Source organism: Neomonachus schauinslandi, chromosome 3, assembly GCF_002201575.2.
Source record: "Neomonachus schauinslandi chromosome 3, ASM220157v2, whole genome shotgun sequence".
Lineage (NCBI taxonomy): Eukaryota > Metazoa > Chordata > Mammalia > Carnivora > Phocidae > Neomonachus > Neomonachus schauinslandi.
In genome coordinates this window covers 40,835,933-40,861,433 of record NC_058405.1, presented here as the reverse complement: position 1 = coordinate 40,861,433, position 25,501 = coordinate 40,835,933, and the positions used below count along the sequence as shown (strand labels likewise).

At 33.3% G+C, this 25,501-nt stretch overlaps 1 pseudogene; it reads left to right on the top strand.

Annotated features, from left to right (window-relative positions):
* Positions 1 to 23,092: 23,092 nt before the first annotated feature.
* LOC123324534 lies at positions 23,093 to 23,198 on the top strand (annotated as a pseudogene).
* Positions 23,199 to 25,501: the final 2,303 nt, after the last annotated feature.

The following is a 25,501-nucleotide window of genomic DNA, read 5'->3' as shown; positions in this document are numbered from 1 at the left end:
GAAATACATACCCAAGTTTACTCAGAAAAGATTGGTTTAACCTTTTCTAGTCCTTGCATTCCTGAAATTGTCTTTAGTTTACACTCACATTTTGTCAGAATAGTGATGCCTAAGTTCAAAATAATTTTACCTATGTACTATGAAGATTTTTCACTTGGTCTCTATATCACACAAGGATTTCCATCAATAGGCTGGTGACAAATGGATTCCACTACCCTTATGGATCCCCTAGTAGTGTGTTTTTTTTTCCTTTTCTCCAAACTTATAATTCATCTGAGGTTCTGAGGTGTCTAGGTTGATATCTGCCTTTACGCTGTTCAGCACAGTATATACTCCCTTTCATTTGAAAACCTTATTTACTTCAGCTTTATTACTTCTGTGATATTTTGCTCCTACTCATACCTTCACTTTTTTTTTTTCTTTTTGTTAGATCTTCTTTCCAGGACCTCTATTTGAATATTTGTCCTCCTCCATTTATTCTACCTATATTGTGTATTCTTCCATATACTTACTTCATCTTCTGGAAAATTAATTTAGGTTTATATTTTGCCCCTTCTCTAGCCCTTATTTATCATTGTAGAAATCACAGTTTTTATTTCTAATAAATGTTTCTTCTCCTCACCTACTTCTTCTATTCCCTCTTCCTATTTCCTGTTTCTTTCTATAGAATTACTTCCAAAATCTCTCTGCATAAGATATTTTAATCCTCTTTCTCTTCTACTTAGTTGTCTTCTAATAAGTTGTTATTTCATCTTGATTTTTATTCTTCATGCTTTCAGTTTTTCTCATATGGCTGGTGACTGTTGATGTTTAAATTTAAAATTTAAAAAGATAACTATTTTAGGTTGATGTGATTGACTTATTTTGTTCTTTCATAAGGATTGCTTCTTCAGTAGATCTCCCCACTTCTACTTTAAAAATAATCTTCCATACTTCACAATAAATGCCATTATTTTAGTTTCTTTAATATTAGTTACCTGCTATAATATAGGATCCACCAGTACCTCACTTTAAAAAGTAGGCCTCAAAAGCATTACTGCTTCTTTAATTTATTAACAATTTGAAAAATCCAGAAGATTTTACTTCTCCACTTTGTAAGTTGTTATTAAATATGTATCTTGCTTTGAATTTGAATAGATTTCAATAGCCACCTCTAAGCTCCATGAAACAAGACTAAGACATGAGTGATCATATGAATTTTTATGAAAATTTTACGCCGTGAACTATGAGATAAAATTTATCATCACTGAGGCAAAGCAGATGACATAAAATGTAGGATATTGAAGTAGACAGCAGAGTAAAATTTCTATAAGCTGTCTACAGGAGGAATGTATTATGAAAAGGTACCAAAAAGAACTTTCCTGTGATTAGAATAATCTGTGGTACTATATACATTCTTTTGATACAAATAATTCCATAGAATATTTACTTTGTTGTAGAGCTTAAATTTCTTTAAATACTATGTGAAGTATAATTTTTAGGAAATGAACAATTGAAAATATTATAAGATGAAGACTTACTGATGATTTCATCTTGCCCATAAAATTATGACATATTATTATTCTTTCAGTATAGTATAGAGATGATGTCATTGCAAATAAGTGGGTGAAAAAAATTATAGGGAAAAATATGGTTGCTACTGAATCAGTGTAGCAGAGAGGTGTGTTATGTAATGTGCATTTTATTGTAAGTTTAACAGAAAGCACAGTATTTATTTGACTATTAATTTATTTTTACAATTAAAGATTTCCTGCAAGGGAATCTGTCCATGTAATCTATTATGAGATATTTTGTCATTAAAATATTAAAGTAAGATCATAAAGATAAGATGTGAGGTCAACTAGTACCGATTGTAAATTTATTTATAATAATTCAAAGCAAGTTTTTTCTTCAAAATGCTTCCAATGAAATTTTACAAAACTCATAGTTAATTTCATTTATACATGCTAAATTATATTTTCCTTATTGGTTGTTGAAACAGGAGATAGGACATAATATAATACTATATATAATTTAATATGATACATCTAATACATAATATGGGTATATATAAAATATAATAATGTAATTGGGAAGGGTCTTAAAGGTCTTCTATGTCAAACCCCCTTCTAATTCTTAAATACCAGCTAAAGCATCTAAAACCTTCTAATGTGTGTGTTTTAAAAGTCTTTTTTGGTATGCCTTTGAAATTTGACCATGTAAAATGTTTTATTTCAATTTATGTTATCAGTATATTACTTTATTACAAGATTTTTGTGAAGAATATATTTTCTTATTAAATTCTGTTCCTCAGCACTTAGATCTGCTTCTGCTACTCAATAAAATCATGATACATGGGTCAAGATACATAAGTATTAGGAGGCTTAGAACATTACAGAAAAAAATTGTTAGGATATCTATAGTTGTTATTGTTTCCTTGCTATTTTGCCAATAATAATTTATTGATATTAACTAGTTAATTATGTGCTATAATTGGAATTGTAGGTATCATTTACTTTGGTTAATTTGCAAATATGAATGAGACTATTGCTTTGTTTTGGGCAACATATTATTTTATTTATTTATTTATTATTTTATTATGTTATGTTAATCACCATATATTACATCATTAGTTTTTGATGTAGTGTTCCACGATTCATTGTTTGCGTATAACACCCAGTGCTCCATTCAGTACTTGCCCCCTTTAATATCCATCACCAGGCTAACCCATTCCCCCACCCTCTCCCCTCTAGAACCCTCAGTTTATTTCTCAGAGTCCATAGTCTCTCATGGTTCGTCTCCCCCTCCGATTTCCCCCCCTTCATTTTTTCCTTCCTGCTATCTTCTTTTTTTTTTTTTTTAACATATAATGTATTATTTGTTTCAGAGGTACAGGTCTGTGATTCAACAGTCTATTATTGATAGTAACCTGAAGACATCATAGATGAACCGTCCATTATTTCAGGAAATATTTATTGAGCACCCATTATATATCCTGCTCTTTATAATTGTATTTGAAAATAAAGTGTGAATTACTGATGTGTCTGAATCATATTGGAGGAATATTAGAGAACCCATCTGTGCTAAAACTATCTGAGCTTATTTATGACTTATTGGAGATGAAAAAAGTTGAAGTAGATTCTCTGTTATATGACATCCAGCATAAAATTACTAACATTAATTAATACTGTATTTACAAGTAATGTTGGAAGATATATTTGTAGTGATTTACATCTATATGACACAGCATAAAAAACTGCCAATGTGTCTTTCCATATTCAGTTTCTGGCTTAAAACTCAATTCATATGTTTTTAACCCCTTCTGGAAACCCTAAAAATTTTGACATTTAAACTTGGGGAAGATATTTGTCAACCAATAATTTGATTAGAATAACATTTTTGCAGCTGTTTTGCCGATAAAGTGCCAGGCATCTTTGAAAATATACTTGGTTTTGCTGCTTCAGTGATGAAGTTCCACATATCATCGTGATTCATTGTATCATTTTTTGGCAAGCATTGTCATTAGAAACATCTTTAAAACATCAAAGTAAGTTTTTTTCTTGTTCTTTAATAGACACTACTTTAATAAGAGCCAGGGAATTGATTCAACACATTTTCAAGTAGCTGTGTCAAGAGATTGAAAAAAAATATGTAAAGTTATTTTTTTTAATATATTGGACAAGTCATGAAGGTGGAGTGTGCTGAGATGAGGATGTTTGGTATACAACACTCTGTTTATACTGGGCCTTTTGGGCATGCTTTTTTTTCCCAACCAAAGTATAAAAGGAATTTTCTAAAAATGTATTTTTTTCTTTTTGTTTGCTTAAGTTCAGTCCGGCTGCTAGTTTGAGAAAAGACTAGACTAGGGACAAATGAGGAATCAGATACTCTAATTAAGGAAATGAAACAATAATCTAGTCAAGAAAAGATGGTGGCTTGCATTAAGATGGAGGCATTAATTTTCAGGTAAATGGACAGATTTGAGCTATATTTTGTGTTTAGTTTCTGGACTTAGTAACTTGTATAAATTGGCACTACTCATTGAACTGCAATACCTGGAAATGTGCATGTGTGTGTGTATCAGTGTCTCTGTGTGTTTGCATGTGTACACATGAAGGGTGGAAAATCCATGGTACCTTAATGGAAGTTTTTATTTGAATATATCTATGAGATATCTAAGAGGATATGCCAGTAATGTAGTTGAAAATACGATTCTAAACTCAAATCAAGTATTTGAACTGGAGAGAAAAAAATCAGAATTTTCAAGGAGGAGATGATATAAAAAGCAGTAAAAATAATAATGCCTCTTAGGGAGAGTGGTTAAAACAAAAAGAAGTCTGAGGTCTAACCCATGAAGAGGTCTGAGGTTTAGAGTTGTGCAGAAAAAGAGACAGAAAGAATGTAAATTGTCATAAGAGATAAAAGAGAAACAGTAGAGTATGATATTAAAGAACCAAGAGAAGAGAGCTAATTAAGATAACAAAAGATTCCGTCATGGATTTATTATAGGAGGGGCAGTGGTGGCCTAGGAAAGTGCAGGATCAGGAGCATGTTAGAAAATTAAGTAAATTTACAGTGTGTGGAGGGGTAAGAGTTGTGAAAACAGAGGCAGTTTGTCTTTTCAGTAGGAGGGAAAAGGAACTTTGTGGTACATGAAACTGAGGAAATAACCAAGGAGTGGCATCCTCACAGAGAAGAGAGAAAATGGGGTCTAAGGCAAAAATGAAGCATGCACTTCGAAATGGAAACAGTGCTGTAATTGTATTCTTGGTTATAAGAAGAAGGATGGGTCTCAATCTGGTAAAATACTTTTGGGTGAGTGTGAATATATAGATATATCATGTGCAAGTTATGATTTTTTTTTAAATGTATGTGGAAATAAAAGACATGGTATGAAGTTGTCATTTCAGAAAAAAAAAAAAAAAAAGCTATTGCGCTATCTAGGAAATCCCCAGCTATGCTGTTAACATCTGTTGTAACAGCGGGGTTGTGAGTAGTTTATGCTTTCTGTTTAACAACAGGTGAAGCAGGTGTGTGCAGATAGGCTCAACTGGCATTAAAGACGTTTGGAAAGCATGGGGATGGTGGTGGGGTGGGGTGGGGTGGGGTGGGGTGGGTTGGGGATCAGCTGAGAGGAAAGGAGAGAAGAGAGGAGAGCGACAGATGGATTGTAGAGAAGGGAAGGGAGGGAGATACATGAGTTTTGGACATTTGAGAGTGAAATGTTAAAAGAAACCATTCTGTGTGCACGCTGGACAAGAAGGATAAAGACCTGTACTGTGAATGCAACAGTTTTAACAGCATTCCATTACAGTGTTTGCAAGGGTTAAGTAGCTGTGGTACACAAAGTATATGATGTGAAAGCCTGGAATTGGGAGCATATTCTCACAGCAGAATGTGGAAAACAAGATGTCAGAGATTAAGCAGTTTTTGGCTAGCAGCAAAGACTAGATTATTGAGATTAAAATCCTGATAAATATGGATGCTTTGACTTACCATAACCCCACCAGCATAGAAAGCTATTTTTATTTTATTTTATTTTATTTATATGTCAGGGAGAATGCGAGAGAGAACACAAGCAGGGGGAGCGGCAGGCAGAGAGAGAAGCAGACTCCCTGCTGAGCAAGGAGCCTGATGCGGGGCTCCATCCCAGGACCCTGAGATTATGACCTGAGCTGAAGGCAGACGCTTAACTGATTGAGCCACCAAGGCATCCCACCAATTTTTTTAATATATCAGCCTGAAGTTATTTTTTTTGACAAATGTACAAGATTACAAACAATAAGAAAACAAAATTATGTGATTAGTTTGATTTTTTAGGCTACAAAAACAAGTTTTGTCATAAATGTGGAGGTCCTTTGATACAAGAAAACCCCAACCAATGATTAATTGTATAGTGTCTCATATCACAGGACTCATCTAAAACTAAAGAAATGTATTTGAAATTTTTCAAATTGTATTCATTTTTTATTTATATTCAAATTAGTTAACATACAGTACAGCACTGATTTCAGGAGGAAAAGCCAGTGATTCATCACCCACATAGAACAGCAGTGTCCCAGGGTGCCTGGGTGGCTCAGTCATTAAGCATCTGCCTTCGGCTCAGGTCAGGATCCCAGGGTCCCGGGATCGAGCCCCACATCAGGTTCCTGCTCAGTGAGAAGCCTGCTTCTCCCTCTCCCACTCCCCCTACTTGTGTTCCCTCTCTCGCTGTCTCTCTCTCTGTGAAATAAATAAATAAAATCTTTAAAAAAACAACAACAACAGAACACCAGTGTCCCAACAAGTCCCCTCCTTAATGGCCATCAGCCATTTAGCCCATTCCCCCACCCACCTCCCCTCCAGCAACCCTCAGCTTGTTCTCTATATTTGAGTCTCTTATGGTTTGCCTTCCTTTTTTGTTTTTATCATATTTTATTTTTCCTTCTCTTCCCCTATGTTCAGTTGTTTTGTTTCTTAAATTCCACATATGGGTGAAATTGTATGGCATTTGTCTTTCTCTGACTGACTTATTTCACTTAGCATAGTAAACTCTAGTTCCATCCATGTTGTTGCAAATGGTAAGATTTCACTCTTTTTGAATGCTGAATAATTTTCCACTGTATATATACATATATATATGTGGTATATATATATATATATATCTTCTTTATCCATTCATCAGTTGATGGACATTTGGGCTCTTTCCATAATTTGGCTATTGTTGATAGTGCTGCTATAAACTTTGGGGTGCACATGCCCCTTCAAATCAGCATTTTTGTATACTTTGGATAAATATTTAGTAGTGTAATTGCTGGGTTGGGAGGTAGTTCTATTTTTAACTTTTTGAGGAACCTCCGTACTGTTTTCCAGAGTAGCTGCACCAGCTTGCATTCCCACTGACAGTGCAAGAGGGTTCCTTTTTCTCTGCATCCTCTCCAACACCTATCGTTTCCTGAGCTGTTAATTTTAGCCATTCTGACAGATGTAAGGTGGTATCTCATTGTGGTTTTGATTTATATTTCCCTGATGATGAGTGATGTTAAGCATCTTTTCATGTGTCTGTTAGCCATCTGGATGTCTTTGGAAAAGTGTCTTTTCATGTCTTCTGCCCATTTCTTAACTGAATCATTTGTTTTGGGTGTTGAGTTTGGTAAGTTCTTTATAAATTTTGGATACTAACCCTTTATCCTATATATCATTTGCAAATATCTTCTCCCATTCTGCAGGTTGCCTTTTAGTTTTGTTGATTGTTTCCTTTGCTGTGCAGACGCTTGTAATCTTGCTGAGGTCCCAATAGTTCATTTTTGCTTTTGTTTCCCCAAATTTTTCAAATTTTAAATCAATAGGACTTGGATGTTATTAGAAAGTTCTTACAGTCTATGAGCAATTGGTGACAAGAACCTTTATCCTTTGTAAAATATCATTTTTATTGTATTTCTTACAAATTTCTATCAAAATTTAAGTTACTGAAAGAAGAATTTACCATGTCTCCAACTGAAAATGTGTGTGTGTGTGTGTGTGTGTGTGTAAGAATCCAAGCTCACTTAATAATTACACAGTTGCAAGCTGAGAACCTCTTAAAACTGCTTAAAGAGGAAGCTCATCACAATGTTACAAAATTACCCACATGGACTAATCAAATTGAGTGATAATTACCAGGTGCTTTTTAAGAAAGAAAGAGAGAGGGAGGGAGGAGAGAAAGAAAAAGAGAGAAGGAAGAAAGGGAGGGAGTAAGAGAGGGAGGAAAACAAACCTAAAAAAAAAAGCCTCTTAATTTGTGCAGTGAATTAAAAAGGAAGGATTCCAAGAGCTGACTTCACGTAAAGACTTATAGTCACAATCTTCTGGATGCAGAAGTGACTACTGACCTTCTTTGACCATGACTTGAGTTTTCTGAGTGCTTGCTAAGGCATTTGGCCAGGGAATATGACGAGAATCAGGCCATCATCCAATCATAAAGATACATGTCAACTACATTCATTATACCACATCCTCAGAAATCTTATTTCTCATTGTCCTGTTTTTCCCTCAAACCTGCCCAGAAAAGTCATGAAAATGACTACTGGCAAGAAATCGATTTGAATGGCACATTTGATAGATGTATTTGTTTCAGAAATTAAGTTTTCTTGTAGCTCTTATTCAAAGTTTTCTATATATTATTTAGAAATAATAATTTCTAAATTACACAGATAAAAAAATAAATTAGTCAATACTCAGGAGCAGACATCACCACCCTTTGTATTCCTTTCCAATCACCACCCACCAAGGATAACCTAGTTGGTATCACAGTGCTGTGAGAGGTATCATTACTTCTGACACCATAGATTATTTTTGCCTTCTTTTTGGACTTGATATAAATTGAATCATCAGTATACACTCATTTGCATCTGGCTTCTTTCACTCGTATTACTACATGAAGTTTCAGGTTTTTCTTTCTCATATGTCATTCCATTATGCATGTATAACAAAATTTATTTTTCATTGTACTTGTTACATACATTTGGTTAGTTTTTAGTCTGGGTTATTACACATCATGCTACTATTAACATTCTCATCCTAATTATTATAAGAACATATGTGTGTAGTTCTTTTGTATCTTTAGGTGCTTTTCATTCTCTTAATGGTGTATTTTATTGAATGACCAAAAATAATTCTTTAAAAATACAAATTAAATAGTAGTACCCTGCTTGAGCCCCTTCAAAGACTTTCTATTTCATTAAAATTTAAATTCAAATCCTTGCCAGGTTTTCACATCATCTAGCTCCTGCATTTCTCCAAAACCTTATGCCATTTTCTCTTACTCACTCTGCTACAATCACTGTAGTCTGTTACTGCCTAGAATATAACTAGATTTTGACCTTGACAGAATGAATTATCTTGTTATCTCTTGCTGAAAAATTTTTTCTTTTATTCCACATATATCTGACTTCTTCAGGTAACCACCTTAGAAAGTCATTTCTTGACAGCTATAGCCAGAGTAAGTCAACCCCTGTTGTTTTCTATTAGCACACTATTATGACCTTTCATAAATCTTGTAAAAAATTGTCTCATATTTTTAGTGAATAAAAATAAATTATATCTGTATCTTCTAGACTATAAGCATCATGACTGTTTTTTTTAATTCTTCTATAGATAGTACAAAGCAGAAGATACACTAAATAATATTCCTTGGTCAAATTAATTGAATAAACAAATAAAAAATATAATACCTATAATGGGCTAAATGTACCCCTTTCAAAATTCATATGTTGAAACCTTAATATGATGCTATTTGGAGGTGGTGCCTTTGGGAGGTGATTAAGTCATAAGGGTGGAGCCCTGATGAATAGGACTAGTGCTCTTAGTAAAAGAGGTCAGAGAGCTAGCTAGCTCTCCACCATGTGAGGATACACTGAGAAGTCTGTGACCTGGAAGAGGGCCCTCACCCGACCATTAGGGCACACTGAACTCAGACTTTCAGGCTCAAAAACTGTGAGAAATGTATTTCTGTGTTTATAAGCCACCCAGTCTCTGATATCTTGTTATAGCAGCTCAAACTGGGACAAAACATATGTATCTGTTATATATTCATCGTAATAAATATTTATATTTTCCTTTTTGTATTAGATCTACATTTCTGATCTTCCTTCTAACACTTCAGGACCTCTCTGGATCCTAATATCAATGCAGAGCCCCCATGCTTCAATTCAGTTAAATCAAATCAGTGATTATTATTGTAGTTCGGATGTTTATATAGTGATATACATATATGAACATGACCAGAATCTTCAAACATAGTCTAGGGTATCACATAGACAAGCTGTCAAATGCTATAGTGTGCATTTGAATATAAACAACTAACTGATTGGGGCGGATATGTGGAGGAGTTAAGAAGCTTTAGGCAAAAATAAATATTTGGGATGGAAACTTAAAAATTGATTTGAGCTACTGCTTTTCGGATATAGATGCTTATAAAGTAATAAAACATATAACTTGTCTAAATTTCTGCCCCCCTCAATTGTGCCTTTTCCTGATATGAAATGTCTCCTATAACATTTTCCTTTTCATTCATTCACGAAGCAGCTATATACCGAGGTTATGTTCTAGGCTCCGGAGAACAAAAGAGAGAGAGAGAGCAAGAAAAATTAACATTATAAAGTTGGCATACTAGATACAGAAAGATAAAATCATAGTACTGGGAATTTTTATCTCATATTTTTGCTTCTGTTTTATTTCTCCAGTTTTAAAATGTATCATTTTCATACAATGTACAATCCAGAATCATCCCTTATTTCTCATATTTATCTGCTCTGTGGTAATTTAATGAAAATCTGCCATATTTTTCATTTTTTCTAAGTTGCCCTTTACTTAATGGGGGAAGATTAGAAGCAGGAAAAGTATGCTGTTTGGGTAATCATCATTTCAGACCCACAAAAAGATTTACCACAAAACTGCCTTTGATGAAGTAAATAATGATAATGCCACTATCTTTATATATTGGAACTGGTATATTTGTTCCTGTTAATATCAATTTTATACTCTTAAAATTCTAGAAGACAGACATCATATCTCTAATGGGCTCTAGTCCATGCATTGTGCAGATGGGTATTTCCCTTTTGATTGAGAGATAGATATGGGAGTTGTCATCTTGGAAACTTTATAAATGAAAAAGCTTATTTTTCTACTCTGTAATAACTCAGGAACAACTGGAAAAATGTTCTCTAACTGTAACAAAAATCAACCGCAGGCTAAGTCTAAGCATAAAAATTTCATCCTAAATGATATCTATAAAAAAAAAAAAAAGTTGTGATTGACTGGAAACAGTGGCCTGTAATGAGAGATGTCTCAGAAATCTCACTTACATTTCCTACCACAAAGAATGAAATACACACCACATGTTTAGATCACATTTCTGAGTAATATGATAGAGTTTGCCATATAATATTATTAACATTGATTTATTAGTATTGATTTCTAAGCTGTACAACATAGTCGAAGTTATTTTCTTTTGCTTACTTTCTTAAGCAGATCAAAGTAAAAATAGTGAATTATGAATTGTGGGCTGTCTTGATTTTTGACAAAATATCAACAGAATGACTTTTCAATGTCATATTTCATCAACTGTAATTAATCACTTTAAAGTGTACATTCCAATAAAACTTATTTAGTCATTTTACATTGAAAAATGGTTATATTTAGAAGAAATAAGGATTGAAATTGAAAATTGCATAAAATAATTTTGTTATTTTCAATGCAAGAAATTTAGATATAGCATAATTGCAACAGTGTAATTATTTTACATCATCATAGGACCTCTACTCTAATTTTAAGCCAATCTAACATTTCACATTTTTTCCCAATGTATATTTTTTGTTTTTAAGGAAAAGTAGATTTTTTTACATATTTTCTACCTGTTCTTTAACAGAGAAAATAACATTAATATTGCTACATCTTCAAAAATCCTGCAAAGGAATATTATACTCATCAATCAATATGTAAATAAATTTATCATTATATATAAGATTACTCTTAAAATGACTGGGAACAACAAAAACATAAATTTTGTGAATTTTTCAGTATCTCTTAGTAATGTACTATGTAAATTTAAAGACAGTTATAAAATATTGCATCCCAATAATAATTTAATAACTATGATTATAGTTTCATAGGGGCAGGATTTATCTTAGCTAGAAACGTGTTGCTATTATTGTCCATTGTCTCCTTAAATCATTTTGGTAACTTCTTTCTCTATTATAACCCACCACTGAATCAGCAATTGACTCCATCTAAGTTTTCATTCATTTTCTCCATCAAGACCTATTTCCTGTGTTATCCTTTTCTATCCTGGTTCCTAGTGTGCTATTCTACCCAATCTGCCTTTATGGTTTGGACTTAAAGCTTTATCAGTCTTTAACTTCTCTTCCTTAAATTAAAAATATTTTCTCGGGGCGCCTGGGTGGCTCAGTCGTTAAGCGTCTGCCTTCGGCTCAGGTCATGATCCCAGCGTCCTGGGATCCAGCCCCGCATCGGGCTCCCTGCTCAGCGGGAAGCCTGCTTCTCCCTCTCCCGCTCCCCCTGCTTGTGTTCCCTCTCTCACTGTATCTCTCTCTGTCAAATAAATAAATAAAATCTTTAAAAAAAAAAATTTCTCTTTCACGTCCCATTTTGTTAAGGACTTACATTCTTTTGGTGAAAGATTGCTAACCTCATTACCCATTCTCACATGTTAATGCACTTCAGTGTTACAGTCCACGAGATTGTAAGCTACTTAAGAGGGGTAACTTAATATATCTTTATGTCACTAGTGCCTAGTGTAGTGAGTTCTTCATAGGCATCTCCCTCTAAGTATGTAATGTTATTAAAGTAATATTTGATATCTTCCTAAATATTTTACTTAAATTTTGAAAGGTTTGGCTAAAACTTTGCTGTTTGCCTATCAATACAATAAGAATGTCAGCTTATACAAATTTGTTCCATAGAGTTTGAAGTCTCTACTATCCATGCTTTCCTCTGCATCAACCAATGTAAATAGTTTTCATACCACTGCTATTTCCATCAGCAAATGTGAATATGGGTCAGTATATCTAAAAAAGCATAATTAATATGTCACTACATACCTGAAATTAGTTTATATAAAGGTGATTTCAAGGAACTCACATATAAATATGACAAAATATTGGCTGTAAATATTCCTTGAAATAAATTGCTCTATACTATGTGAGAAAATTTGAAAGTATCTAGCGCTATGTAGTTGACTAGTTTGACTCTTTGAAAATCTATCACCAAGAAATTAATTGGATGTTGCATAGTTGCTCATAGTTGTTCTACTTATGTCATTAAGTCAACCAAAATTACTGGACCACAAATGAACATTCCAGTTATTTGGGCAGACTCATCTGAATGGAAATGATTATGCATTGATCAAATCAAGTTCTCTAGGGTTTAGTTGTTATGTAACTGAAATGCTTAAACTCACCACATTTTTTGTTGATTTGTTAATTATCTGTCTACCTAGTTTCTGCCTAATACAGAATTCACTGACTGAAAATCACTGTCAGAAGCAGTATTTGTCCATTTTAGTCTGTTTCATTTGACTTTACACTGAAAACTTGAAGATCTGAATACAGTATTTCAGGCTGAAGAGACAGCAGAAATTATAGCATCATATATACCAGATTTTTGAATCTTCAAACTCAAAATAGTATGATTAATAATGTGTCTACTTTCAATGTGAATCATTTAAATAATCTTCTTTGTTACATATTTCAGTGAATAACAAAAAAATCACATTGAATGTGTGTGCATATGTGTGTTTATTTTCATTTGTAATGTCTTTTTTATTTATTGTTAGCAGTTATAAATTACATGTGTTTCTTTAAACCACTTGAACTGGCTATTTTCTAAGTAGCTCTTTAAAATGTAGTTATATAAGAATATGTTAGCTTAATTTTAATGCCACTTATTATTTTTCAAAGTAGCAATACTTACAGCTCATTTTAAAAGATTTGCATATATATTTTTTGAAATTTATTTATTCCTTACTATGACCATTAAAAAAGTCCACACGATATTTAATATTTAGTTTCACCAGAAGTCATCATTCATGTTAAGGCTGAAATAGAACCATGTGGCTTCCAAAACAATTTTGGTAATTCCATTCACAAGTAAAACAAGAATAGAAAAATTTTAAAATAAGCATAATTTGACACACATCTACAAAACTCCTAGACATATCTGTTTTCCTTTAACTGCCTTATTTTATTTTTTCTAAATTAATTATATCCTGTCTCATTCAAGAAAGGATTTAAGATAAATATCAAAATAATATCTATATTGTGAAAAAAGTACAAAATAAATTTAATGTTATAATTTCCCAGGGGAAATATTTCAAAAGGGAAAAATTTCTGTGGAGAAAAAACAGCTCCAGGACAAGTAAAAATATGCAGTTATATATGGCATGTGATTATGGTTAAAAGAGTTGAGCTTTATTCTTGGCACAGAGCTTTCTAGGTGCCAAATAAAAGAAGAAAACTTCAACTTATAAATAAGATAAAAAGAAGCAATTGTTCAGTTTTGTTTTCAATATTTGGATGGAGAGAACATAATTGAAATATTTTGTAAAGCATATATCCCTGATAAAATGATCTCTGTAATAAAGTTAAACACAATGTAAAAAAATTGGGTTTTTGTTATTGTTGTTGTTATTGTTTAAGTAGTCAGAGCCTTCCATATTTCTGACTTAGTAAATGTTCCAAAAGTTTATTGGCTGTATGAATGAATCCACAACTTTCATATGAAAATCCAAGTACCAATAAAAAGAACAATTTAGTAATATTAATTCCACAAAGAGCTATGGCAATACGGTTCAGATTTTCTCTTTTTTTAAAGATTTTATTTGTCAGAGAGAGAGAGAGAGAGCACAAGCAGAGGGAAATGCAGGCAGAGACAGAAGAAGGCTCCTTACCCAAGGAGCCCGATGCGGGACTCCATCCCAGGACCGTGGGATCATGACATGAACAGAAGGCAGACACTTAACCAGCTAAGCCACCCAGGCGTCCCCGGTTCATATATTTTAAGACCTAACTATAAAATTTAAAATATCTAACCAATTTAACCGTAATATTTGTACCAGAGTGGGAAAAGGAAAGAACATCATCTAAGTATATAGTGAAGATGGCAAATTCCAGTTATTTTCTCTTGGGAAATCTAAGGTTGGGGAATCATCTAAGTATATAGTGAAGATGGCAAAATCCAGTTATTTTCTCTTGGAAAATCTAAGGTTGGGGGAATTTTTAAATTAAGAAATCTAAACAAAAGCCAATTATACTAAAAATTATTAGAGATTGGACCTCTAAAATATTTTCAGTTCATTTTCTTAATGTTCTAAAAGTCCTCCCAAAGGTCATATTTTCTAGGGTATGAGTTTATTGTTATAGGAAGAGAAAAGTCTGAATAATTTGGCTAGAGAAGAGAAAACACCATAATGCAATATGGTTTCTAAATTTGTGAAGTAGTGTTTGGTAAGAACCAACTAGAAAAACTAAATCAGTGAACTTAGCATGTTCACACATACTGCCTGGACAAAAGACAAAAGACTGACAAAAATAAAGCAAAGATTTTATATGTGCCTTTGGACAATTTAGTTTTGCTTTCTCTTCAGTTTTGCCGATCTCAGCTGCCTACATCCACAGTTCAGTAGAGCATCAGGGCATATTTAAACTTTAGAAGAAGTTGATTTCTCCTTGGGGCCAATTTTCACTGTTTTATAAGAAGCTATAAGAATCAGACAACAATGCCATTCATCCTGGTGTTCTCAGTCAATGTTTAAAATATAATTCCCCGGGCACCTGGGTGGCTCAGTTGGTTAAGCAACTGCCTTCGGCTCAGGTCATGATCCTGGAGTCCTAGGATCGAGTCCCATATCGGACTCCCTGCTCGGCGGGGAGTCTGCTTCTCCCTCTGACCCTCCCCTCTCTCATGCTCTCTCTGTCTCATTCTCGCTTTCTCAAATAAATAAAGAAAATCTTTAAAAATAAGATAAAATAAAATATAAACCCCCAAGTTTCATTATAATTTTTTGTAAGGTAAAGATCTATCCATATGTTTACATATGGATTTCCAATTGTTCCAGCACCATTTATTGAAGAGGGAAACTTTTCCTCATTTTGTTGTCTTTGTTCCTTTGTCAAAGACCAGTTAGCTCTACTGTTATGGGACTACTTCTGTACTCTATTCTGTTCCATTGTTCTACTCACCTGTTCTTTAGCCAATAGACAATGTCTTGATTACTGTAGTTTTATATTAAGTCTTTAAGTTGATAGGTTTCAGTTCTCCAACTTTGTTCTTCAAAATTGTGTTGGCTCTTCTAGGGTTTTTGCCTTTCCAGTGAACTTGAGAATTTGTTGATACAACTTGCTGGCAATTTGATTAGGATTGCATGGGAGTATATATCAAGTTGGTAAACTCTGACATCTTAACAATATTGAGATTTTCTACCTGTGGACATAGACTATCTCTCCATTTATTTGTATATTCTTCAATTTCTTTTCATCACAGTTTTGTAGTTTTTCCTACAGAGATTTTGTACATATTTTGTTAGATTTAAACCTAAGTATCATTTTGGGGGTTCTAAGTATCAATGGTATTTTGTTTTTAATTCAAATTCCAATTGTTCAGTGATAATACATAGAAAAGCAATCACCTTTGCTATATTAACTTTTCACCCTGCAATCTTAGGTTATTAGTTCCAGATAGTCTGTTATTGTTTTTTATTTTGTAAGGACTTCCTGCATAAATCATCATGTTATCTATGAACAAAGACAGTTTTATTTCCAGCTTGCCAATCATATCTTTTGTTTTCTTGTCTTATTGTATTAGTTATGGCTTGTGGTGTAAAATGACATTTTTCTCTTGTTCCTGATCTTAGGGTAGGGCTTCTAGTATGTCACCATTGAGCATGATGTTAGCAGAAAGTTTTTGTAGATATTATCAAGTTGAGAAATTCCCTCTCTTTCTACTTTTCTGAAGCTTTTGTCATGAATGGAAATGAGATTTTGCTAAATGCTTTTATTATGTGAAATGATATGACCATATGATTGTTCTTCTTTAGCTTATTTATGTGATTAGTAACATTTAATCTTGAAATGTTAAACCAGCCTTTCATAGCTGGGATAAATCCCAATTGATCTTGCTATATAATTCTTTCTGTGCACGGTTGGATTCAATTTGCTAATATTTTGTTGAGAATTTTTGTATCTGTGTTCAAAAAGAATATGTCTGTGGTTTTCCTTTCTTATAATATCTTCATCTAGTTTTAGGTAATGCTTGATGCTCATAAAATGAGTTCAGAAGTATGTCCCCTTCCTCTATTTTTGGAAGAGATTATAGAAAATAGGTATAATTTCTTCTGTAAATGTCTGGTAGAATTCACCAGTGAAACTACCTGTGCCTGGTGGTTTCTGTTTTAGAAGTTTATTAATTTTTTTACTTAATTTTTAAATATATATATAGGTCAATTCAAGGTACTTGTTTCTTCTTGCATGCATTTTGGTAGGTTGTATCTTTCAATGAACTAATATATTTCATCTAAATTATCAGAACTAGGTATACAGTGGTTCGTAATGTTCCATTATTTTTTATTTATGTCCACAGGGTCTGTAGTAATGGTCCCTCTTTCATTTCTGATATTAGTAACTTACATCTTCTCTTTTTTTTTTCTTAGTCTGGTTAGAGGTTTAGATGAATATGATTATTCTTTTCAAGGAACCAACTTTTGATTTGATTTTTCCCTACTAATTTCTTATTTCCAATTTCATTTACTTCTGCTTCAATTTTTTATTATATCTTTTATTATGTTACTTTGGATTTAAACTGTTATTATTTTTCTAGTTTCCAAAGGTAGAAGCATAGGTCATTGATTTTAGATCTTTCTTCTTTTCTATATGTTTATTCAATGCTATAAATTTTCCACCAAACACTGCTTTTGCTCAAGCCACAAAATTTGATGTTGTATTTTCATTTTTATTTAGTTCAAAATTTTTTTTAATTTCTCTTGAGACTTCTTCTTTGACCCATGTGTTATTTAGGAGTATGTGGTTTAATCTCCAAGTGTTTGGGTGTTTTAAAGCTTTTTGTTTATTGGTTCCTAGCTTAATTCCATTTGGTCTAAAAATATTTCTATTCTTTTAAATTTGTTAAGGTATGTTTTATGATCCGTAATGTACTCTACTTTAATAAATATTCCATGGTAGCTTGAAAAGATATCCATTCTGCTACTGTTGTAAGAAGTATTCTGTAAATGTCAATTAGAACCAGTTGATTGATGGTTCTCTTAGTTCAACAATATCCTTACTGATTTCTTGCCTGCTAGATCTGTCAGTTTCAGATAGAAGGGTATTGAAATATCCAGTTTTGAAAGAGTATTTGTCAATTCCCCATTGAAGTTCTTTCAGTTTTTGCCTCAAATATTTTGATGATCTGTTATTAGGCATATACATATTAAGGATTGTTATGTCTTTTATTTTTTTGATAATTTACTCCTTTATCATCATGTAATACTCCTTTTATCCCTTAGAATGTCCTTGTTCTGAAATCTATTTGTCTGGAATTATTATGAGTATTCCAACTTTCATTTCATTTATGTTTGCATGGTATATTTTTCTCCATTTCTTTACTAATAATCTATGTCTTTATATATAAAGTGGGTTTCTTATAACAACATAATTGTAGAACCTTTTTTTTTCCTGTCCCTCTTATAGTTCCTGTCTTTGAATTGGTTCATTTAGACCACATTGAAAATGATTATTGGTATCATTTGTTTAAAATATACCATATTTGTAATTGTTTTCTATTTATTGCCCTTATCCTGTGTTTTTTGTGTTTGTTTGTTTGTGTTTGTTTGCTCTTTTTTTCTTTAATACTTTTTTCTATCTTTTCTGGCTTTATTTTTGTTTTCTTTCTTTTTCTTTTTAAGTAGGCTCCACACCCAGCACAGAGCCCAATGTGGGGCTCAAAGTCACGATGTGAGATCAAGACCTGAGCTGACATCAAGAGTCTGACACTTAACTGACTGGGCCACCCAGGCACGCCTGCTTTTTCTAGTTTTAATTTAGCATTTTATATGATTAATTTTTCTCTTAGTATATCAATTGTAATTACACTTCTCCTTAAAAATTGTGTTATGTTAGAGTTTATAATATACTTTTACATGAAATCTAAATCTATTTTCAAATAATACTACCTCTTTACTGGTAATGTAAATACCTCATAACAGAGCATTTCCTTTTCCTCCCTTTTATCCTTTACACATTGCTGTCATTCATTTTACTTATCCCCATAAGCTACCATCAACAAACACGTTGTTATTATTTTGAACAAACTGTTATCTGTTAGAGAAATTAAGAATAAGAGAATTAAAAGGTTTTATTTCACCTTTATTTATTTTCTAATGCTTTTCCTTTTTTTATGTAGACCACATTTCTGACTTATGTAATATTCCTTCTCTCTGAAAAACTTCTTTTAACATTTCTTGGAAAGCAGATCCATTGGCAATAAATTCAATTTTTGTTTGAGAAAATCTTTTTCTTTACTTTTTAAAACATAGTAGAAAGATATGCGTAATGAAAGTTACCATTTTAACCATTTTTAAGTGTGTAATTCAGTACATTAAGTATATTCACATTGGTTTGCAACCATCAACACTATCCATCTTTACAACTTTTTCATCATTTCAAACTGAAACTTTGTACCCACTAAAAAATAAATCCCCACTACTTCTTTCCCCCACTTCTAATATAGTGATAACTACTATTCTACTTCCTATCTTTATGAATTTGACTATTCTAAGTAATCATATCAGTGGAATCATACAATATTTGTTCTTTTATGTCTGCCTTATTTCACTTAGCATATTCTCAAGGTTTATTCATGCTATAGGATGTGTCTGAATTTTATTCCCTTGTAAGGTATTCTGTTGTATGTATAGAGTACATTTTGTTTACCCATTCGTTTATTGATGGACATTTAGGTTGTTCCACCTTTTGGATATTGTGAATAAGCTCCTATAAACATTGATAAACAAATATGCATTCAATTCCTGCTTTCATTTCTCTTGGGTATATGCTCATAAGTGGAATTCTAGATCATGTGGTAATTCTAGTAAATGGTTTTTTTGAGTAACCACCATACTGTTTTCCACAGAGGCTGAACCATTTTACATTCCCACTAGCAGTGCATGAGGGTTGCTATTTCCCCACATCCTCACCAACACTTTTAAAATATATATATCTTGGGGTGCCTGGGTGGCTCAGTCGTTAAGCGTCTGCCTTCGGCTCAGGTCATGATCCCAGAGTCCTGGGATCGAGCCCCACATCGGGCTCCCTGCTAGGCGGGAAGCCTGCTTCTCCCTCTCCCACTCCCCCTGCTTGTGTTCCCTCTCTCGCTGTGTCTCTCTCTGTCAAATAAATAAAATATAAAAAATGCATATATATCTTTTCTATTATTACTTTTATTATTATTTATTTTTAAATAGTATTTTAAATGTTTTAAATACATTTTCTATTATCATTATTTTATTTATTCCTTCTATTATTTTTAAAGTAACCAATTTGATAGGTTTGGCTTCATATTTATTGTGGTTTTGATTTGTGTTTTCCAAATGACACGTGATGTTGAGGATCTTTTCATCTTCTTTCTATTTGTATATCGTTTTAAATAAGTGTCTGTTCAAGTTCTTTTCCCATTTTTTAATTGGATTGTTTGATTTTTAGTGGTTTTTGAGTATAGGAATTCTGTAATATATATTAAATGTGCAATTAATACCTTATCAGATATGTGATTTTCATTTACTTTCTGCTCTTCTGTTGTTGCGTTTCATTTTCTTGATAGTGTTATTTGATGCACAGAAGTTTCTAATTTAAAAAAATATAATTTAGCTATATTTTCTTTTCTTTTCTCTGTTTTTTTATGTCATATCTAAGAAATCATTGCCAAATAAAATGTCCTGAGACATTTTTCCTGTATTTTCATTTAAGACTTTTAAAGTTTTAGCTCTTAAGTTTCTAGGCTTATGATCCATTTTTAGTTAATTTTTGTATGTGGTGAAAGTGAGGTGCCAACTTCATTTTTTTGCATGTGGATATCCAGGTTTCCCAGCATCAGTTGTTGTAAGGACTGTCTTTTCCTCATTAAATGGTCTTAGCACTCTTGTTGAAAATCACTTGGTTATGTATGTTAGGGTTTACATCTGGGGTGTCTATTCTATTCTATTTTTATATGTCTGTTTTTATGCCAGTACCACACTATTTTGATTACTATAGTTTTGTAAGAACTTTAAAATCAGAAAGTGTGAGATCTTCTACTTGATCATGCTTCACAATTGTTTTTGCTATTTGGGATCCTCTGAAATTCCATATAAATTGTAGGATGGGCTTTTCTATTTTTGTAAAAGTGATCTAAGAATTGGTGTCAGTTAAATGTTCAGTAGAACTTGGGAGTGAAGCCATCTGATCCCTCTGATTCTTGGTTAGAAGTTTGTTTGGATTTTTGATTCAGTGTCCTTACTAATGATAAATCTGTTCAAATTTTCTGTTTATGATTCTGTATTGTGTGTTTCTAGGAATTTGTCCATTTCATCTATATTATCCAATTTGTTGGCATACCATTGTTCATAGTTCTCTATTATAATACTTTTTATTTCTGTGATTTAGTAGGTATTGTCCCCACTTTGATTTCTGATTCTACTAATTCAAATACTTTTTTTTTTCATAGTTAAGCTAGCTAAGTATTCACCAATTTTGTCGGTCTTTTCAAAGAACCAACTTTTATTTCATGGACTTTTTTTCTTCCTTTCAATAGCTTTGGGTGTAGTTTGATCTACTTTTTCTAGTTTTCATAGCCAATTTAGAGGAGCAACACAAATGACAGACAACATTAAAGACATTAGGAGAAGGAAGGGGGGTAAATCCGAGGGGGAGATGAACCATGAGAGACTATGGACTCTGAGAAACAAACTGAGGGTTTTAGAGGGGAGGGGGGCGGGGGATAGGTTAGCCCGTTGATGGATATTAAGGAAGGCACGTATTGCATGGAGCACTGGGTGTTATACACAAACAATGAATCATGGAACACTACATCAAAAACTAATGATGTACTGTATGGTGACTAACATAATAAAAAATAAAAAAGATATTTATTTACATGTAGGACAATTCACTTTGAAAAGTATAGTGATGGATAGTATGACATAAAAAGAAATATATATTTAGTCTCTGTCTCTGGTTTCTGATAGAAACCTCCTTTAGAAGATCTTGTAATTTCCTGAGTGATAGGGTATTAAGAATTTCTTTTATTCTAATATTTATTTTTTGACTCTGGTTTCTCACAGAGCTCCTAAAATCCTTCTAATTTCGTGAGTGATGAGAGTAGTCAGAGCATCTTAAACAGAGCCCTTAAATCCCTTGGGGTTTCCTGGGTGTACGAATGTTTTTTATTATAATGAAAAGATTTTTGGTTGTCTCCTGAATAGCTTCAGAATGGGGACCAATCACCAGAATGACCAAGCTATGATTAAAAGCTTAGAATTTTCTTTCAGCCCACCTTCATCCTTCAGGGACAGGAGAAAGCTAGAGATTAAATTAATATTTGATGATGTCTATGTGAGGAAGTCTCCATAAAATCCCTAAACATAGGGGTTTAGAGAGCTTCCAGGTTGGTGAACACATCAAGGTGCTGGAAGATGCCATGCCCAGAGAAGGCATGGAAGATCTGTAACCAGCCCTGTATCTTGCCCTACGGATCTTTTCCATTTGGCCATTCCTAAGTTGCATCCTTTATCCAGTAAATGTAAGTAAAGTGGTTTCCTGAGTTCTGTGAGCCATTGTAAAAAAAATATGGAAACCGAGGAGTGGGCTGTGGGGTTTATAGCTGCCTGGTAAGAAGTATGGGAGGCCCAGACTTGCAATTGGTGTCTGAAGTTAGGGGTAATCCTGTGGGACTGAGTCCTTAACCTGTGGGGTCTGATGCTAACTCCAGTTGGGTAGTGCCAGTATTGAATTGAATTGTTGGACCCCAGTTGATATTTGCAGAGAAATGGAAAATTACTTGTTTTTGAAAACCCACACATTTGGTGTCAGAAGTATTACAAGTAGAGAAATAGTTTTCCTTAGATGGAATTTACTGTATGATAAAAATGCTACAAGTACCATTTAGTTGCCATCAATAAGAAAAGTACTTGTTAAGAGCAGCTGGATGGCTCACTCAGTTAAGCATCTGACTCTTGATTTTGGGTCAGGTCATGATCTCAGGGTCATGAGATTGAGCCCTACATCTGGCTCTGTGCTGATCGTGGAGCCTGCTTTAGATTCTCTCTCTCTCTCTCTCTCTCTCCCTCTGCCCCTTTTCCCTGCTCATGTGCACTTGTTCTCTCTCTCAAAAAATAAATAAATAAATAAATAAATTAATTAATTAAATTAATAAAATAAAAAAGAAATGTACTTTAAAAAAATCCTGGCAGTGTCTAATTCTGGCATTGTCCAGGAAAATTAATGGGTTTATTTATAATTGTTATATATTTTAACTGATAAAACTTGTTCGCTGAAGCATTTTGACTTGCATTAAAATTTTACATCCTCGCATTTATATTAAAAGTTCACACATCGCTTCTCGGCCTTTTGGCTAAGATCAAGTGTAGTATATTAAAAGTTCACACGCAAATGAGAATAGAAAATCGGCTATTATCTGATTTCTATCCCCTACTTTTTCACCTGGAATCATATGCTAAGATACTTTTTAATATGCCTTTTAATTTTTTCTTTGAAACCAGTTTTGATGTAACAGGTCAAAAGAACTGAGGTAAATAAGCCTTTTATCTGAGGTTTTAGGTTTATCTGGCTGGGATTTAGGCTGTGTTTACTATGTGCTGTGGCCCTTATGTGTGAATGGCTGACATTTCTTTTAGTGACCTGTCCTTGTTTTTGTCTCTACCATTGTTTTGGGGTTTTCTAGAGACTGTTTCTTAAATAGGATTTGAGTCTACTATTCTTTTAGCTGTAGTGAGTTTATGGGAGGCTGCTTGATGAGCTGGTGAGGGGTGGAGGGAGGGCAAATGTTCTAAAATTGTATGGTTATGTCATAGTCTTTTAATGAGCCTGTCTCTGAGCTATGACCTTCATGAGTGCTTTTCAGCTTTTCTCCACCTTAGGGTAGACAAGAAGGCTAAAGGTACTGGAATTGGGTTTTTCCCTTCCCCTAGATCAGTTAGTTTTTTGGAAAATCCCTAGTTTGTTAGGCTAAAATAAGAGTTTCTTTCAAAAGCAGTCCTTATTTAAGGAGAGCATAATGCTCTAGACATAGTTCAAAACTATTACTTTGCTTCTCCCCTTATTGGAAGTACCTGAGAACCCTGAGAATTTGGTGGGACTCCCAGTGGTAAAATACATGGAAGTGTGGGAACCCCTGTCCCCAGTATTAGACTCCTAGTGTTTTTATCTCTCATGCTAGTCCACCCTGGGCCTCTCACAGTTTGTCATTTTTGTTCCTACCAGGCCTGTCTCCTGAAAGTAAGGCCTGTCCCTGAGCTTCTGTTGCAGACAAAGACAGTTCCTAACTGATAACAACCATCTAAACATCTGTCTCTTTGGAGCGCCTGGCTGGCTCAGTTGGTAGAGCATGCAGCTCTTGATCTCAGGGTCACTGGTTGTGGAGCCTACTTAAAAAAAAAAAAAAAAAAAAAAAGTAATTTAAAAAATCATCTGTCCCTCTTTGAATTATCTCTTCTTTTTTTCCCCTAAATTTCTCTTCCAGTAGCAATACAAAACTGTTTTATTAACTGTAACTATGTAGTGCATTTTATATAATCAAGGAATTCCCTTTTAATTATTCTTCCTTTCAAAAAACCTTAACTAACTTTTTGGGTGTATTTTCTCTTTCAAATAAACTTTGGAACCTGTCAAATTACATAAAATATACTGTTGGGATGGTAACTGAAATTGCATTAAATTTATAAATTAAGCTATAATATTACAAAAAATAGGTTAACACTCCCCATATAACAACACTGTATGTATACGTATATGTATTTCATATATATATATCTTTTTTCTTCAATAATGTATTATATTTTCTTTTAATTGTTACCTTTTTGTTTTAAAATTTATTAGAAGTATTTTCAAAAAATATATATATATTGCTATTGTGAATGAAACCTTTTTCATTATTTTTAATAGCTTATTGCTGGTGTGCAGCAAAAAATATGTATTGATTTTCATTTGTTGACATAGTACCTGGTTCCCTTGTGGAACTCTCATGTTATAACTAATCGCTTTCCAGTTGATTGCCTTAGATCCTCTGGTTAGAAAATCTGAACTTCTGTAAATAATGAAATGCCCCTGCTCACCTTCACACAAATACTTCTATGAAATCTGTAGACTCAACCACAGAGGGAGCAGGTAGCTACACTCCAGTAACTGTGCTCTATCAGAGGAAACTGCCTTATATTCTGCTCATCTCCATTTGAAACCTTAGGACCAAAGCAGAAGGCACAATTGGCCATCCCCTTCCTAATTCAAAGGTATTTAATCTATTCTGCTTCATTTCCATGATGATTATGGCCCATTCTATCATATTTTAAATTCTTCTGTTTGTCCATCTGTGCCAAAATACTATGCCCCTGTGCATCACCCAACATCCTGATACTCTTGCTCAACTAAACTCTTCCATTGTAGGCCTATTCTACATCATTTGCTCCATGATTATGAAATGTCCCTACATCCTTGCCTTACTTTTAGAACTTATATTCACCTCCCTGTTTTGGTGGAATGCAGCTAGTCCCTAAGAAATACTTCATATTCCCTGATTCATTCTCCAACTCTCAATAAATGAGTTTTATGGAAGACATCTGACTTGAATATTCTCTAATCTAAATTAGGTTTATGAGTTTCCCTTACATACACTCTACTGTACTTTTTCCAGTTTACAATCAACATTAATGATTGTGATTGTGTTATCTGTTAGATGACTCTCTCTCTAAATGAGATGATAAAATCTGAGATGACAAGGATCATGT